Source organism: Equus asinus, chromosome 3, assembly GCF_041296235.1.
Source record: "Equus asinus isolate D_3611 breed Donkey chromosome 3, EquAss-T2T_v2, whole genome shotgun sequence".
In the NCBI taxonomy this organism is placed as follows: domain Eukaryota; kingdom Metazoa; phylum Chordata; class Mammalia; order Perissodactyla; family Equidae; genus Equus; species Equus asinus.
In genome coordinates, this window is record NC_091792.1 from 33,307,454 (window position 1) to 33,326,224 (window position 18,771).

An 18,771-nucleotide genomic window follows, 5' to 3' on the forward strand; every position below is an offset into this window, starting at 1 on the left:
AAGTCATATGGAATAAAAGAAAAAATGTTCCCCATTAACTCTGCTCACTTTACATTCCTAACACCAGCCAGACCAGAAAACACTGGGCGGCAATGGAAGAAAAGGATTATAGAGTCCACCTTCCAGGGACACACGCCTATCCCTCCCTCCTGCAGCTTATTCACTTTCACCAGCAGACTAGGCAATTCCTGGAATAGCGTGCAGATACCAGGGCCGCATCTACCCTTCAATAATAAGAGTTCTCATAGTAGAAGAGTAATCTGCCTACAGATTAGTAGCTAAAGGCCCAATTGCCCTCTATGTTAGTCTTTTCCTATGGTCCAATTTTGAGAGCACAGACTCAGTCTTCCTTCTTGAACAGGGCAGCTGCTAGCTTATACGTGCCTTGTGCCAAAGAGGAAAGAGCTGTCTCCTCTAGGTGGACAAATTAGAAAAAGCACCATTAAAAAAAAAAAAAAAAAAAAGATGCCCCTCCCTCCCATTAGTAAAAGATGCCACCTGAGAGAGAGAGCACATGGCTTAACTAAAGAAAGTACCTTTGTGGGATGAAAAAAAAGCACTCTGACTCCCAGCAAATGTAGCCCTCAGCCAGGGTTTTAGCTTGGCAAGTGCAACATGGCTTTGATTGCAGCCCCCACTCACCTCTTGGACCAAGTGCCTTTGTTCAGTGCACAAAAACAATTATAAGTGACAGCCCTACATTTGACATTAAGCATGGGATGCAAAAATCTCATGTAAAACTTGTCAAATGAATATTTTCCCCCAATAAATTTCATTCTCAGCTTCTGCAAACCAGTGTTGAGTGGTTTAATTAAACTCCACACTGACGTGAGCCAGTCACTTGCAACCATTCTCTATTGAGAAAGGAGCCTTAGGTAACTTCGTGGCTTGAGCACAATAAGACCTTTCTCTTCCATGTAGGTAATATGTCATGTTTAGTGCCCTCTGATGGAGTTATTTATACACTCCCTTAATGTAGAAACAAGCTGGTGAGCTGGGGTTTTTAAGTTTTCTTTTTTTCTCTCTCTCTTTCATTATCATTTTGCATTTTATTCTCCTTTCTGGTTCAATCCTCCACATTCAGATCTTTACCTTTTCTTGCCAATTGCCAGTAAGAGTATACCTGAAAATGTTCACAGGATTTTCTCCAGACACCTGCTGTCAAGTACCACGTAGGAGACTTGTGCAGTAAATGGCTTCTCATTAGAGAGATTTGCCATATGCTATTATAAAGAAGTCATTCTTCAACCCCTTTGCTTCGCACAGCATCATACTCAGCAGTGCAAATGTACAGATTATTTAATGTTTCATAACACTCACAAATGGAGTTTTAAGAAAAAATGATCAACAAACTAAGACTATTTACTTTTGGGAGAAGCCAGTGTCAAAGCATTGCAGAGGCCTGAACTGTAATGTGAGTTCTAATTTTTCACATTTGTACAGTGTCCACTCTGGCGATGTGTGTGTTCAAAGTGCAGAAAGAGTGGCTAGTAACTTGTTTTTCTTAAAATATACCTACTCACAGTAGAAGCAGTCATGAATAATCTAGGGCCACTCATCAGAAGCCACACAAAGTACATAAGATGGAAAATAAAAATAAATAAATCAACGTTTTAGAAACTTGCTCAGGTCTAAGATTTATCAGTGTAATTTGAAGACTGACTTTTTAAATACTACTTTTTTGAAAAACTATTAAAATTAAAGAAAATCATCTATTCACCCAGCAGAGGAGAATCAATGTGGTTGGTTCTTTCAGTGTAACCCAATTGAATTTACATGGCTTTAATAAGATGGTTATACATTTTCACTGCATTGTGATACTCCTGTGGATTCTAAGAACATCTCATCCAGAGATGACTGTCACCAGATCTTGTCCTTCTCATCTTTATTTGGGGTGAAGATGAAAAGAAGGATGTTTTCAGTTATAAGTAACAGAGACATCAAATCAAACTAGCCAGAATACTAAAAAGTGGAAATTATTTCACATAATAAAAGGTCCAAAAGTAGCGAGGGCTATAGGATTGGTTAAGTCAGTGACTAGCAATGTTATCAGCTCTATCTTCTCTCCACTCTCAGCTTTATCTTCAGGCTGACTACAAGATGACTTTGGTAGTTCCAGAGCTCATGTCCTAATAAAGTACAGATTGGATCTCTCTTAGGAGAAAGAAAATGTGCCCTAGAGGCTCCCTGAGAAGCTTCCATATTTCATTCCTAAACCACCAACGGCAAAAGGAATGAGATTACCCTTGAATAAAGCAGACCCACTGTTGGAGCGGGGGAGGTGTCAGTTATCCTGGGGCTCCGTGGTGTCAGGGGGCAGAGGGGTCAATTCTTTCACAAAACTGAGTTTCTGAAAGAAAAGAAGAGAAAATGGATACTAAGTGAGGAACCAATATGATCCTCTCTGAAAGCTAAATCTGTAAGTAGTTTAGCAAATCTCAGTAAAAGTGTCTCCAAAAATACTACTAAAATCCTGATTACAAAAACAAAAACTCTTCCTTCTCAAGAGATTGTCCAGTTTCTTCATAAGATTTAATATTAAAAAGAAAAGAACAGAGAAAAGAAAAAAGGAAAGAAAAACCCTATACATTCTTACAGATGTACTTACTGAGCCCATTCAACCTCAAAACTCAGAAATTTCTCACTCAAAATTTTAGAGTAAATATTTTGGCTCCTCTTAATTGTTGGATACTCACCATAGAGAAAGCTAAGGGACTAAAAAAATATAGATCTTCTCAAAAGATAAGGGAAACATTTCCAGCTTACTGTCAACTATGATTTTTTCCAATGTTACAGTTACCAATACACATATTTTTGGATCCCGTCTAAGTATTCTACAAGTTTTTTAAATAGTCTAGCATCTTGCTACTCCAAATATATTCCTTGAACCAGCAGCATTAGCGTCATCTGGGAACTTGTTTGAAAGGCAAAATCTCGGGCCCACCTCAAACCTACAGAATCTGCATTTTGACCAGATTCCCAGCAGATTCATATGCACATTAAAGTTTGAGGAACACTACTATAAGGTATACGTAGTCACTCATTGGTTCCTGGTGTCTGGGGGATACATATACATAATATGAAATCTAGCAACTACAGTGTATTATAACCCACATCACTTTAGCTTGGAACTTGAGGAACCAAGAAATGAATATCATGGACTCAGAACACATAATTCCTTCTCATCTCTTATCTCTATTCCATTAATCCAAATAACAAGATTCCATTTAAAATGATTGACTTATACATGAAGGATGCCAGAAAACTTTCTGACCCCTTCTTCTGATCACATTAAAACAGTCTGGATATTTGGACATGGGTTTGACGGTACATGGTGGGAAGACTAAAGAGCAGAACTTGCTTGGAGTCATTTAGATAAATGCTGGCACTATTTCCACCAAATACGGACTCAGGGCAACGTGGAGGCCAACACATGGCTGGTGCCCAGCAAATACCCCCATGTTAATTTTTTTAAGTGATAATAAGGCTAAAGTTACAGAGTGAAGTTTGTTCCTATGGTTTGATCATTTGGACAAGTACAGTATGTTCAGAGGCTTATCTACCCCACATTTAGCAAACTCCCTTTCTTGGCATTTCTCTCATTTCCTCGAAAAGCCTTTTCTGGAGAAACTTCAGATCAGAAGCCAAAGAAAATTCAGCTCAATTTGCCCTGCTCCCCATGGAGCTCCCAATGACTTAAGGCTTTCATTCCCTTCTCTCCCACATTAATTCTGGCCATGCGTTAGTCACCATCAGTGTTTCCCTAGGTTTCACGATGAGAAAGCACTGAATTCGCTGGCCTTCTCTAGCCTAAGTTAGCAGCCTGCTGCTTCATTTTCATGGGCATCTGTTTTGCTTTGCTTTGTTTGTTTCTGTAGTTGTTTTGTTTTACTGCACAATATTGATGAAAAATATAACCAAGGCTCTATAAAGGTATGGTCAAGTCTACAAATGTAAGATCTGCAAATAGATAGTCCCCAGCACCTTAGCTCTCGCCTTTGCCCTTTACCTGTGCTTTGTCAACTTCTCCTCCTACACCCTTGGCTTTTATAAGATTTCTTTTTCCCCTATGCTCAGTCCTATCCCTACTGCCTTTCCTCTGAACAGATGACCTTGCCTCCTGCTTCATAGACAAATTTGACGCTTCCAGGTGAGAACTGTCTTGGCTTCTGACCCACCAGCTACAATTTCTACACATCCCTATCTTAATTTCCTTTCTCTAGTCTGTTCATATCCCTTTGCTAGTTCCAGACCCATCCCTTTACCTCTACTCTTGAACCCTTCTGCGGGGGGCGGTGGGGGGGGGGGGGAATGGCAGTCACTAAAAATATATGTCCACATCCTAATCCCTGAAACTGTAAATTTGAAAAAGAGTCTTTGAAGATGGGATTGAGTTAAGGATCTTGAGAAGAGGAGATCATCCTGGATTATCCAGGTGGGCCCTAAATTCAATAACAAGCGTCCTGTAAGAGAAAGGCAGAGGGAGATTTGAAACAGACAGAAGAGGCGAAGGCGATGTGAAGATAGTGGCAAAGATTGGAGTGATGAGGCCACAAGTCAAAGAATGCCAAGGGAAGCTGGCAGCCACCAGAAGCTAGAAAAGGCAAAGTAGGGCTCTCCCCGACCCCTCAGACTCCAGAGAGGTGGCCCTGCTTATGTCTTGATTTCAGACTTCGGCTTCCAAAACTGTGAAAGAATAAATTTCTCTTGTTTTAAGCAACCAAGTTTTTGGTAATTTGTTATGGCAACCATAGGAATCGAATACACCCTCCTTACTAGAGGAAGATCTTGCTGTGTCAATTAGTTCTTCTTTCTCCTACATGTTTTTGTTCCATGAGGAAGATTTTGCCCTGAGCTAACATCTGTGCCCATCTTCCTCCACTTTGTATGTGGGATGCCTCCACAGCATGGCTGATGATTGGAGTAGATCCGCACCCAGATCCCAACCCGTGAAACCAGGCTGCTGAAGCAGAGTGCAGGGAACCTTAACCACTCAGCCACCGAGCTGGCCCCTCTCCTACATTTTTAATCCTTCTACTGCCTCGTTTCCCTTAGCCACACTTCCTTGAAATTTTCTTTCACCTTAAAAAATGTTTTGTTTTGTTTTGTTTTACTCTGTACCCCTTTCTCTTTCCTTTCCAGGTAAGCACTTCAAAAGCAGTTTGCAAGCTTAGTTCCCTCTCATATTTTATACTGCTACAATCAAACTTTTCTGCCTACCACGTCACTGAAATGTTCTTGCAAATGTCACCTGTGTCCTCAAAATTGCTAGAGCCAACAGATTCTTCAACTTTCACCTTATTTGACCTCATTGTTGTATTTGATACTACTGCCTCCTCCTTTCTTGAAATGTATTCTTTTCTTGAATTCTAAAGTGTAAATTTCTCCTAATCCTCTTTCTCCTCTCTGACCATCCCTTCTTAAACTCCTCTGTTGCTCCTGTTTTCCTAGTCATGTAAACATTGGTAATTCCCAAGGTTCTTTCTACTCATCACCTTCCTCTCATTTATATGCTCTCTGAATAACCCATCTTCTATGGCTTTAAATACCACCCATATGGATGAAAATCTAATCAATTTCTGGATACAACCCCTTCCCTGAAACTCTAAATACGTATAGCCAATTTCTTACTGGCTGTATATTAAGAGGTATCTACTTTAACACCCTATTAACACCTCAAATTTAATATTCCCCAAATTAAACTCATTGATTCCACCATTAACTGGTAAAAATGGGAGTTATTGTTGGGAGGCAATTCTCCATGCCATTTTTAGCTACACATCTCAGATTATCTTTTCAAGGATGTTAGTACAGCAAACAACCTTGGAAGATAAAGGCAGTGTCTCTCTCTGGGTCAGAGGGCAGATATTTCCTGACCAGAAAAATAAAGATAATTTCTCCCTTGAAGGCGAAGGTTGGCAGCTTTGCTAGCAGCACCTTTAAAAGATTAGAGCATTCCTTCGAGCAGAGTTCCTCGGCTCTGGCAGACCAATGTATGCTTAGCGTTCACTGGGTCTGCTCCACATTGCCCGTAAGACTTGGAGAATAAGAGGAACTGATGCAGACATGAGGCTCATACTGCCTGCTGTGCCATGAATAAGCAACTGTCTAAGACTGTTTGGCTTATTGTTTCCTTGTTGACTACATTTATGGACGTGTGGCCAGCAAGCCTAGCAGCTGCAGTAGTCACTGCTGCCTACAGACTGCTTGGCCACAAGACAGCTATACGCCTAGACAGGAAAGGAAAGAGGAAATGGCCAAGATATTGCATAAAAAGTTTGGCATTGGGTTAGTAGAGGCTGGAGTTGGAAATGTTTGGGCAGAGCAAAAGCCTGAGGACCTCAGCTGGAGGCTGGCCAAGAGCAGAGGTAGCAGATCCTAGAGATCCTTGGGTACTTCTGTCACTGAGGAAGTCATTAGTTCTCTAGCTTAAAAAGCACAGCAGAAATCTGTCTGCCATGTGAGAACCAGAGAGGCCTGACTCACATCCATCAGACTCGCTTCCTTCTGCCCACAGTGAAGGCTCTCATGGGTGAACAAGGTGTGCCACCTGTGTGGGGCATAAGTAAAGACTCAAGATCAATCAACAAGTAACCAAAAATTATTGTACTCTGGTATTAAGGCATTATTTGCTATCCCCCAAGTCAAAAGCCCAGTATCACCTTATACTGTTCTCTTCCTTTTATCTCCTCTCCTAACATACCACAGCAAATTGATGACTGAGTCCTGTCACGTATTTCTCTACAAGACCTTCATCTCACTTTTGTGGCTTTGATTCAAGTTGTCATCGCTCTGTACCCAGACTCTTGTTATAGTCACCTAACCCATCTCTTTGCTTCAAGTCTTGCTTTCTTCAGTTTTTATCCACTGTGCTGCTAAACTGATCACATCAGTCCTCTGCCTAATACTCTTTGGGGGTTCCTGACTGTCTACAAAATAAACTCCATGCTGAAATATGGCATATAGAGCCCCAAACAATCTGGCTTCTACCTATATCTCTAACCTCACCTCTCTCGCCTCCTAATGCCCCCTCCAAGTACCGATCATAAGAAATATCTCCAGTTATCCAAAAACCCAAGCCCTTTCCCACCTCCATGCCTTTGCTCATGCTGCTTCCTCTGTCTAGAATGCCCTTTCTCCTCTCCTGGTGAACATTTTACTCAGCTTCAGGATATTCTTCAAATGTGACCTTCTCTATGAAGTTTTCCTGACACCACGTCCCCATGCATGGGGGCCCTAACTGTATTCTGTATATTCAATCATAGCATTGGTAGCGTTTATTATATTTAGGAGTTTCCATGTTTATCCCCTCCCAGATTATTAGATAATTGAAGAAAGAATCTGCCTTCTTTGTCCCTAGCACCTTGCACAGTGCTGAACACAGAGTAAGCACTCAAAAAACTCTTACTAAATATGTTAATGAATGAGTGGCTGAAGAACAGGAACCCTGCTTGCCACCTTAGAGCCACGCTGGGTGTGCTGGAGTGGAACAGAATGAACATGGCGCCTCTTCCTATTGTGCCAGTTTTACACAATGGTAAGTAGTCCAAAACATTTTAAGTTAAAATGAGTAAGAACTTATTACGAATCATGGTATAAATGTTATGTTAATACTGAAGGTGAAGTGTTCCAAGAAAGTTTGAACTTGATTTGGACCACTTTGGGCTAAGACCTGGACTTTCCCAGGGCAGATGAATTTAGTGTTTGTGTTATTGTAAGTAACAACATGAAACTCACAATGTAGCTATTGTTAGCTAGGCGGTAGGGAGTCTGCATAAGAGGTGTGTATCACCTAAGCCAACAATACAGAAAGGCCTGGATCTATACCTAAATAGATTCTAGATAACTCTTTACAAAAAAACAAAAAAAGGAAGATCCAGCCTGGTGGTGTAGTGGTTGGGTTCATGCACTCCACTTCAGGGGCCCAGGGTTCACTGGTTCGTATTCTAGGTGCAGACATGGCACTGCTCATCAAGCCATGCTGAGGCAGCATCCCACGTAGAAGAACTAGAAGGACCTACAACCAGGATATACAACCACGTCCTGGGGGTTCAGGGAGAAAAAAAAAGAGGAAGATTGGCAACAGATGTTAGCTCAGGGCCAATCTTCCTCATCAAAACAAACAAACAAAAGATTCACCATAGAATTCTTTTAAATGCCAAATTCTACAGCATTTAAAATATAGTTCAAATTATAAACATATGATTCTCCTCAATTTTTCGTAAATATGAACATTTTTACATCTCTGGATTTTAGATCAAGTTTAGAGTCAGTGATGACAGTTCAGAGACCTAAGTTTGTACTGAGGACTCGAGCTTTGTATGCACTCTTGCTTCTAAACTGGTAGATAATTTCCTACAAATGAGGAAAGAAGTGAGCCCTGAAGTAAATACTGAGTTGAAATAGAGATTAGGGAAAGTTTAAAAATAGTTGACCATATTTGTACAGCAGAAAACACTTTAAAGAAAAAGCATCAAGGTTCATCTACTACAGAAACTTTAAAAAGTACTTTTTGCCAAAGGAAGAAATTGTCAAAACAAGTTTAGCTATGTTGGACCAATTGTAGATTCTCTTCCTGTCACCTTAGAATCCATTTGATGTGTGAGTGTATGTGTGTATACGTTTTACGTGTGTGCCTCAGTAACTATGTAGTTAGCAAATAACTTTGCTGCTCTATGACACTTCTTGAACCACTAGTAAATAACTAAGTGGCGACAAGAATTAGAAAACAAAAGCAATCCAAAAACAGAGGGTGGAGAAGCTGAAAAATTATAAGTTGCTCCAAAGACTATCTGGGGTCAATGCAAGAGGGAAATCTGAGAACATTTTCTTAAAAAGAAAAAAATGAAAGGAAACAGAGCATGCAACTTCAGACCTCAGCTTGTGCCTAATCTCGTTGTGTGGGATTTTTTCATTCCAACACGTACCTCCCAGGACAAGCAGAACAGCAACCCCAAAATCACGTTCATCTTCTGAGACTAATACATAATAAACATAGCCTTCCTTAAGGAGACATGAGGATCGGGACAAACCACCGTGTGGATCTCCCATCCTGCAAATCCAAAATGTTCATACAGATAATATCTAGCGAAAATGAACACAAATGGCCGCCGTTTGGGGGAAGAGAAAGGATGCAGATGTAACAAAAGAACATGTGACTTAGGGAATATGGAAAGGGTAAAGGGACTCTCATAGCTGCTCACAAATTGTACGGACTTTTGTGTGTTTGGTTTTCTTTTTTACTGGGTGGTGGGCACCACCTCCTCTGCCCTCTATCCTTTGCTCACTGAGGAAGTTCAGGTGCCTGGTTCTCACAGCATCGGAATATGAGCCCACCAGATTGTCAAGTCTCTGTTATAGAAACATGAGAAAACTATTTTTGTGGCAAATATGGCATCTGAAGGACACCTCAGATTTCTAGTCCTATTCTATTCCATATCTTTGGGTGACAAAATCTATTATAATCTGACAGAGGTGTGTAGAGTATACAGTGTTGTCTTTGAAAAAGAGTATTTAAATATCTAGAAAATCAATCTTTTGTAGATTGTCTTACTTCCTTTTTATCATTTTATCTGCATTTCAAAGTAATTTCAGAGCCAAAAAGAAGGGAGATATTATTACTATTACGCTCTACCTTGGAGAAAAGACAAAGAACTGATAGAAACCTCCAATCCCAGCCACTAGGTGTTTATAGCAGCCATTCTGTCGTCTTCTGGAAATCCTCTCCATGTGGTATGTATCTGAAGCTGTAAGGTGCAAGTGCTGGAGAAAACCCAGCTCTTTTCTCAGTGAAACGACCTGTTTTTCTGTGAAAAGAAAGGAGGTGTTTCTCTGAGACCACCATTACACCTGCTATGCTTTACTGAAATTCAACGCCCCCGCCCCCCTCGCCATCTCTCAACTACTCACACCTGGGAGCTGACTAGCAAAAACTGTTGGGTTGGGAGTGGGGGAAGGGCTAAAATATAACCATCTTGGTTACTAGGTAAATAACTCTTGCAAATGTCTATGGTTTTCTGTGTATAACCGAATTTGGGTCTAACTATATTGTGAAAATATCAAAACACTTTGCTTTAATTGACACACACCAAAAGAAAAAAAAATTGAAAAGATATTTGGCAAGGCATTTTGTTTTTAACATTAGTGAAATGCAGTCTAACAGTGTTCTTACTGTAGTCCTGCCCGAAAGTGATCATTTTTCTGTACTTTTCCTATGACAAATTTATTTTCCCTATATGCTTTTGTTGGCTAGCAGCTCTGGCATGACTTGACTGACAATGAGCCAGAAGATCTGAGTTTGGGAAAATGCACGGCTCGCAAGCCTTGGCACATGGTAGATAAGTGCAGAGCAAACGCTATGCATTCAAGCAGAGCCCTGTGTGTTGGCCTCATCAGCTCACCAAAGGACACCACAGACATCATAGGAAAATGACATACCACATAAACTTGTGGACAGAGATCCAGGGAAAAAGAAACAACTAGGTTTTCGATGTTAAAACAATTAAACAATTGCTAAAACTTCCATTAGCTTCATTAGGTAGCAATGGGTCATATGTTACAGGTTCTGTTTAGTTCACATAATTGTTGTCCTATACAAGAGTTGAGAAAGTTCCCCTCTGATGATTTACCTTTTCTCTATGAAGTAGGAGGGGAGGGTATCAGCTCAGAGTGAGGATGGAAGTGGCCAGGGTTGAAAGAGATTATCCTAAACCATGGATAATGAAAGTCTTTTTTTTTTTTTTAGGAAGATTAGCCCTGAGCTAACTGCTGCCAATCCTCCTCTTTTCGCTGAAGAAGACTGGCCCCGAGCTAACATCCATGCCCATCTTCCTCTACTTTATATGTGGGACACCTACCACAGCATGGCGTGCCAACCTGTGCCATGTCCGCACCCGGGATCCGAACTGGCAAACCCCGGGCCGCAGAAGCGGAACGTGCGAACTTAACCATTGCACCACTGGGCCGGCCCCGGATAATGAAAGTATTTTAACAGCAAATTCTTCAAAGAAGAAGATACGTGTAGTCTGCAGTGGCAATCTTATGAGGGTATTAGCATTTCAAATTGATCTTTTAATCTAATACACTAGCATTTAATCATAAGCAATGTGAAAAAGACTTAATTACCACATAATAGGTGATATATTATATGTTAGCATATACCTAGAAAAGAGATCCAAAGATTTCCAGTTCGCTTGACAAAAGTGTGCATAGGTATGCACACACACACACACAAGAAATGGTTTTTTTTTGTTTTTACTCTCCCTCTAACAAAAAGTTGTCTTCATCGGAATCTAAGTAATTTCACTCAATGGGTCTGGTCTGACATCTGGTATGTGATTAAGCCAATCACTAAACCAATAAGGCAATGATATATAAAACTTTTCTGGACCACATTTGTCTGAGGATTATTAAATGCTAAAAGTTCTTCCCAGAAAAACATACATACACACCAAATTTTACACAAAACTTCAGAGAGTTCACAGACCTCCATAAAACCTATTGCGTCAGTTAGCTATTGCTGACTACATAACAAATCAACCCAAATGTAACAGCTTAAAATAACACTATTTATCCGAAAATTCTTCGGGTCCACAATTTAGGCTGCACTCAGCTGAGCAGTTCTTCTGGTCTTGTCTGGGCTCCCCCTACCTCTTTTGTGAGCCATAGGTCAACTATGGGTGTTGCTTATGCTTCTGGGTGCTGGCTCCTAGAGAGTAGGACGCATTGACTCAGTTCCATGTGATCTATCATCCTCAAGCAAGTTGCCCAGACTTATTCTCAGAGTGGAGACAGATGTGCAAGAGAAAGAAGTGGAATGGCTCAAGGCCTCTTAAGAGCTAATTGCATAATTGGTGCTACAGCCTCATTCTTTTGACCAAAGCAAGTCACAAGGCCAGCCTAGATTCAAGGGGGTGGGGGACAGACTCTACTTCTTGATGTAAGATGTTATGAAATCATATTGCAAAGGGTATTATTACAGGAAAAAATAGAGAATTGGAACCAATTTTTCGATCAATTTACCATACCTATCATGAACCTACATTAATAATTTTTTGCAAGAAAAATGAAGTAATTGGGGTTAAAAGAAAAAGCAGGTGCTTATTTTTACTGTGATACACAAGTACAAAAATCAATAACTTTGACATTCCAGAAAGTGTCCTCATGTCAAGTCCAGAGCCAATAGAATACCTTTTTCCTAGCGGCAAGCAAGAAATCTTCAATGCTTTTCTGTTTCTTTCTTTTTGGTGAGGAAGTCTGGTCCTGAGTTAACATCTATGCCAATCTTCCTCTATTTTGTATGTGGAACACCACCACAGCATAGCTTGATGAGTGGTGTGTAGGTCCATGCCGGGGATCCGAACCCACAAACCCCAGGCCACTGAAGCAGAGCGTGCAAAATCAACCACTACACCACCAGGCCAGCCCCAATGCTTTCCTTTTCTGAAAAATAACATGTTAGAAAATAAATATGCTCCACAAACCTTAAAGTTCACACTTTGTTATTGAAACAAGACATCATGGATTGCACATATATTTAGGGGTGTGAATGTTAGGAATATTGATGGACTAGCTGTGGAAAGTGACGCTAAATATTCTAAACGTCTGTGTCAGTTTTTATGCCCAACTGCACTGAAGTGGTATGGGACTTCAAGTGTTTACATGTGTGTCATTCCTTGGGGATCCTATAGTAAATAACTCTAACATTTCCCACTAAAACAGAATCCTAGAAAGCAGTATTTCTGTAAAGCATAGGAAAACCAGGACAACAAAAATTCCAAACAGGAAGTATTGAACTCATAACGTACCCTGAGTGTGTGATGATTGATCCAGTGAGTGCCATAGCATCATCAAAAATCAACTGTCAGAGGCCGGCCTGGTGGCATAGTGCTTAAGTTCGCATGCTTCACTTCAGCGGCCAGGTGTTGGCAGGTTCAGTCCCAGGCGTGGACCCACACACCCCTCCTCAGGCCACGCTGTGGTGGCATTCCACATAAAATACAGGAAGATTGGCACAGATGTTAGCTCAGGGACAATCTTTCTCAAGCAAAAAGAGGAAGATTGGCAACAGACGTTAGCTCAAGGCCAGTCTTCCTCACCAAAAAAAAAAAAAATCAGCTGTCAATAGGTTTGAGTATGGTCATATTTTCTTCCCCCTAGAAAGAACAGCCAAAAAATAATTGACTAGAGGAAATTCAGTAATAAATGACAATAGTTGACTCAATTTAGCAAAATATTAAGTCCTTCTTCAGGAGTATTTAGTTTACATTAAGTCTGAGTTTGCCATTACCAAAGGATATATGTGTCTAGTTAGAAGAGATCTTCTTTGATACGCCAATGCTCTAATTCTTCTTACATACTTTTTTTCTAAATTAGAAGAGAATTGCTGTAATGGCTGAATCCACTTGGATGAATCCTCCATCTCATCCCAACTCCCTCTCTATAATTGTGTATTAGTTTCCTGTTGCTGTTACAACAAATTACCACAAATTTAGTATCTTTAAACAACACAAATTTATTATCTTACAGTTCTGGAGGTCAGATGTCTGAAATGTGTCTCACTGGGTTAAAATCAAGGTGTCAACAGGCTGCATTTCTTTCTGGAGGCTCCAAGCGAGACGGCATCTTCCTGCCTTTATGAGCTTCTACAGGCTGCCTGCATTCCTTGGCTTATGGCCTCTTTCCATCTTCAAAGCCAGCAATGACTGGTTGAGTCTTTCTCGCATCACACCACTATGACACTGATTCTTGTTCTACTTCTCACTTTCCCTTTTGAGGACTCGTGATAACATCAGACTACCCAGATAATCGAGGATAATCTCCTTATGCTAAGGTCAGCTGATTAGGAACCTTAAATCTGTCTTCTACCTTAATGTCTCTTTGCCACGTAATACGACATATTCACAGTTCCAGAGATTAGGACATGGACATCTTTGCGGAGACTGGGGGCATCATTCTGCCTATCACAAAACCTAGGCCATCCTACTTCTTTTCTCAGGCTACCTTAGATATTAATGCCTAATGGTGTGAACCAATTCTTCCCAGGAGAGGCTTTGCAGCACATGCTTATGATATCGAGACAGTTACTTTATGATGGTGAATTGCATCTTCCCAATGCAAATTCTGGAAATATCAACTATGTCATTATTGAAATGTAAAAGAATGTATCATGTTTCTTCAACTAGAAAAAGGACCATTTGAAAGAATATAATTGGATATTTTATATATTATTGATAAACTACACCCAGAGTCAATTCAATGCATCAAGCTTGATTATTGATAGTTCTTTGATTTACTACAAACCCTCTGCAAGTCCACTGCCTGTTTTTACCCCTTTCCTTATCAGCAAAGTGTATGACAGTAATTGCTGCCTATTTCGAAGTAGTGATCAATGTCTTGTCTTAATTTTTTTCAAATTACTAAACAAAGATGAGGAAGATTCATCTTTGCTCTCAATTTATAACAAAATAATACAGAAATGATTCTGCCCATCTGCATGCAGACATGAGGATTATTTATGTCCTGTGATCTAATTCTTTATCCTGTTAATAGCAAGTGTCATCTAGTCTGGTATTTAACCAGATATGGTAGGATGAAGGCAGAAGTTCTAAAGGCAGAGGAAAAAGAAGAATGAATTAGAAAATAGTAAGTAAAAAAAGAAAAAGGATGTATGGAGAAAGAAGAGTATAGCTATTGCAAATAAGTGAGAGGGAGCATTAATTTCCTTGGAATTTAAACAGTGGTTATGTAGTGGCTACCTTCTTTTTTCACTAGATATGACTTAATTAAAAACATTGGTATAGGGCCTGCCCGGTGGTGCAGCGGTTAAGTTTGTACATTCCGATCAGTGGCCTGGGGTTCACTGGTTTGGATCCCGGGTGCAGACATGGCACCGCCTGGCAAGCCATACTGTGGTAGGCATCCCAGGTGCAAAGTAGAGGAAGATGGGCACAGATGTTAGCTCAGGGCCAGTCTTCCTCAGCAAAAGAGAAGGACTGGCAGCAGATGTTAGCTCAGGGCTAATCTTCCTAAAAAAAAATTGGTATAAAATAGCATAATGTGGTATTGAAAACATAAGGAAATAGGAGAATAAATTAATGCCTACTTGAAAGTAGAGGCATTAAGGCAACAACTTTTTTGCTGATATTCCATTAGGAAAACTATCCATGTTTCCATTAAGAAATGTTCACTCAAAAATGATGTGGCAATTTTTAGACATTCCCATTACTAGTAGAAATTTGGGAGGAAAAAACAAATAGTCATGATCTGTGGACACTAACTATATTTATATAAATCCTGGGTGGTCTTCTAGTATATTCACTGCCTTCTGCTCAAGTTAGTTCTGATCAAAGTCGAGAACTTTCCTTCTAGACTGAGCCATTTGAGTTTCTCCAATCATGGCTCCTTTCATTCTATTCCTTTCACTTGGAATATCTTTCCCACTTTTTCCCAGAATAATTCCTATTCCACCTTTAGAATTTAGACATCACTGCATCTGAGAAGCACTCCCAGTCACCACCCCTCCTACATATTTCTGTAATGGTATGCTCCTTTTTATCACTACTCTTGGCACATTGTAATATAAATAACTATTCACTTGTCTTCCTCCACCCCTCTCCCCAAATCAGTCTTCCTGCTGCTTGAAGGCAAGGTCCCTATTGTTTTCATCATTGTACTCTCAGTGTCTGTCACATAGTGAGTGATCAATAATTGTTAGTTGAATAAATAGGTAAATGGACAATAAATAAATGACGGAAGAATGGGAGGGATGGAAGAAGTCTGGGAGAAAAGATGTTTAACAATGCTTATTCATCGCCCAACCATAGAGCTTTTCTGCATCTATAAGAGAAGTGCCACTTCTCACCATTTGTAATTTATAAAAAGGGCATTTATTGACAGACCTTGACCACTCTCAGCGTACTGCATTTTCACAGAACAGCACAGACTCCACAGTGTCCTGTGTAATTCAAGAGTGATTCCACACAATTGCTAGCAAGCAACCAATGTGACTGTGTGAAAAAGGAACTTTGAAAGATTTAATTTGCTTCTGCCAAAGAGGTATGGAATAGAGATGTAATCTCTCCTGATTTTGATAAGGCATTTTGATTGTTTCACAAAACAAAGTTAAAGACATTTAGAAAAGTAGGTTTTGAGTCATGTACATTAAAGGGTACATTAAATGGGTGCATTAAAGAAGTAAATAACTGATACAAGGGTTGCATTCAAAGGGCAATTATCAGTGATACATTGTCAATTTGGAGCAACTTTCCAAGGTGTGTTTCAGAGATAAACCTGTCATTTCTTATCTTTATTAATGTTTAGAATAAGGGAACTGAAAAGATGCAGTTGTTTGTGTTCTGTTAAAAACAAATTTCAAATGACTGATGAAATGGTTAAATTTCCTATAAAATGAGTTGAAAAATGGAAAGACAAAAAAAGTGTATATTTAGAAACCAAAATAAATAATTCATATGCAGAATAAAATACAATTGACAGGTAAACCTTAAGAACAAAAGAAAACAACTGGGAGATAAGGGACAAGACTAGATTTGACCATGAGCAGAATGAGTTAGCAACATAATGCCCTAAACCAGTCATTCACAATCAGGAATGACTTTGCCCCACAGGGCATATCTGGCAATGTCAGGACACTATTTTGACTGTCAGATTGGGGAGGGTGTTACTGGCGTCTAGTGGATAGAAGCCAGGGATCCTACTATACACCCTACACACAACAAAAGCTCCCCACAACAAAGAATGATCTAGTTCAAATTTTCAATAGTGCTGAAGTTGAGAAACAAACAAATGAAAAAATTGTATGATACAGGAATGTATTACAATGAATGATAATAGGCATTTAAACTTTCCGTCAACAATATTCTGTACCAAATCCTTATTAGAATGTTGTATCCTATTTAGGGTTTTACCCTTTAGGAAGTGTAGGCTGTGAATAACCAGAAATAGACTCTGTTAGGGGGCTGGCCCCATGGCCCAGTGGTTGTTTGCGCACTCCTGCCGCCCAGGGTTTTGCTGGTTCACATCCTGGGCGTGGACATAGCACGGCTCATCAGGCCATATTGAGGCGGCGTCCCACATGCCACAACTAGAATATACAACTATGTACTGGGGGGATTTGGGGAGAAAAAGCAAAGAAAAAGGAAGAAAAAGAAATAGACTCTGTTATGATTGCCCGTGTCTTGCTCTTCTGCTTATGTAAGGAACATTATGCTATTACTCTGTCTCCCACCTATTCAGAAGATCTGGAAATAATTCATGTCTGCTTAGAAGCTGAGTTCTGTGTCTTGCATTAGCATCAAGAAAATCTAAAATTCCTGGATTAAAAATATTTACAAATATACTGTCTGATGAACAGACTGAAAAAGAAAACTGAATTAAGTTTAAGTTGAATGTTCTAGAAAATTGTCAGTTCTCAATTATGTGCTAAAAGAAGATCTCTAAAAGTTAAAGCACATAGAAAAATATCAAATATACTGAAAATACAAATACCACAAAACTTTAAATGAATGAGCCAAAAATCTTCCATTACCAACATCAAGCTATCCCAAAGGCTCAACATGTTTTAATAATATGCATTTTATAGTTAGAAATGTAGTAAAAATGAAGAATGAGGGATTCTTAAGCAAAATAAACAAATCTTCAAGTCACTTTAGAGTAGACAACAGTTAGAAAAGGGATAAGGTGCTGGAAATGAAGTTAGAATCAACCATTTTAAAAAGTGGGAAATGACAAGCAAGTTTTTGTGGTGAGAAGAGTTTATTTTCGTGAAGCCACATTGAACAAAATGACACAGTGGAACCGTTTTGTGTGGTCCTGTTCATATTTCCATTGGATACGCACCATGCTGATTCTACCAGATGCTTTGCAGCCAAATACGACAAAATGTGACTTTAAGCAAAAAAATGTATAAAATATTGTTTATTATTTAAATTTCAAAACAAGTATTACATTCATTATAAGAACCACATACTAGTTAAGCATTATAAAACACACCCTAGGTATATATGGCCATAGCTTTAGTCTAAACATTTTCCAAATGTTCTTTGATGAGTAAGTTGAATTTATAATATTATTTAATTCATTAACCTGCTTGATATCATGAATGCACTAAATTCTACTTTAATAATATATAATCCAATTACTAAAAGGGCATAATTTGTATTATTGTAATATAATGTGATTTGGAAATGGAGAAAAATGTGAGAAGTCTTCAGACAAGTCTTTTTATCTCATACCCAGTAGTTTCAACCTCTTTCCCAACAAAATCTTTTCCCAGAAATAGCAACACAAAATTAAGGATCTTCTTAGAGTTTCCTTCCTTAGGCAGTGGGGAGACACAAGACTCAATTGTGTCAACTCGTAAATAATTAGGAATTAATCACAGTCAGCATTTTCTAAAGCAATGCCTTTCTCAGTTCTGAAAAACTCCCCGCCATTATCATTTCATATATGGGAATTGCCAGCTCTCCCTATCCCTCCCAGCTCCTCTTCTGGAACTCTTTGTGAAGCAAATGTTAGATCTCCTCATTTTAATTTTTTAATTAAAATTAAATTAATTTTAAATTAAAATCCATGTTTCTTAACCTCTCTTATTTTTTTCTTTTCTTACTTTTTTTTTCATTTTTCCCCTCTGCGCTGCATCCTTGTTACTCCTCAGATCTATCTTTCAGTTCACTAATTCTTTCTTCAGTTGTGTCTAACATACAGTTTAATCTATCCATTGTGTCTTGTACTTCCAATGACTATATTTGTCAT

The 18,771-nt window shown here is 39.3% G+C and overlaps 1 protein-coding gene across 1 annotated transcript in view; it reads right to left on the reverse strand.

Annotated features, from left to right (window-relative positions):
* Nucleotides 1–1,872: 1,872 nt before the first annotated feature.
* The window catches only part of ANAPC10 (anaphase promoting complex subunit 10), a 147,365-nt gene continuing 130,466 nt past the window's right edge, over nt 1,873–18,771 (reverse strand). The window contains exon 6 of the mRNA XM_044767191.2: nt 1,873–2,350. The gene's annotated coding sequence lies outside the window, so the exon portion shown is untranslated. The remainder of the gene's footprint in view (nt 2,351–18,771) is intronic.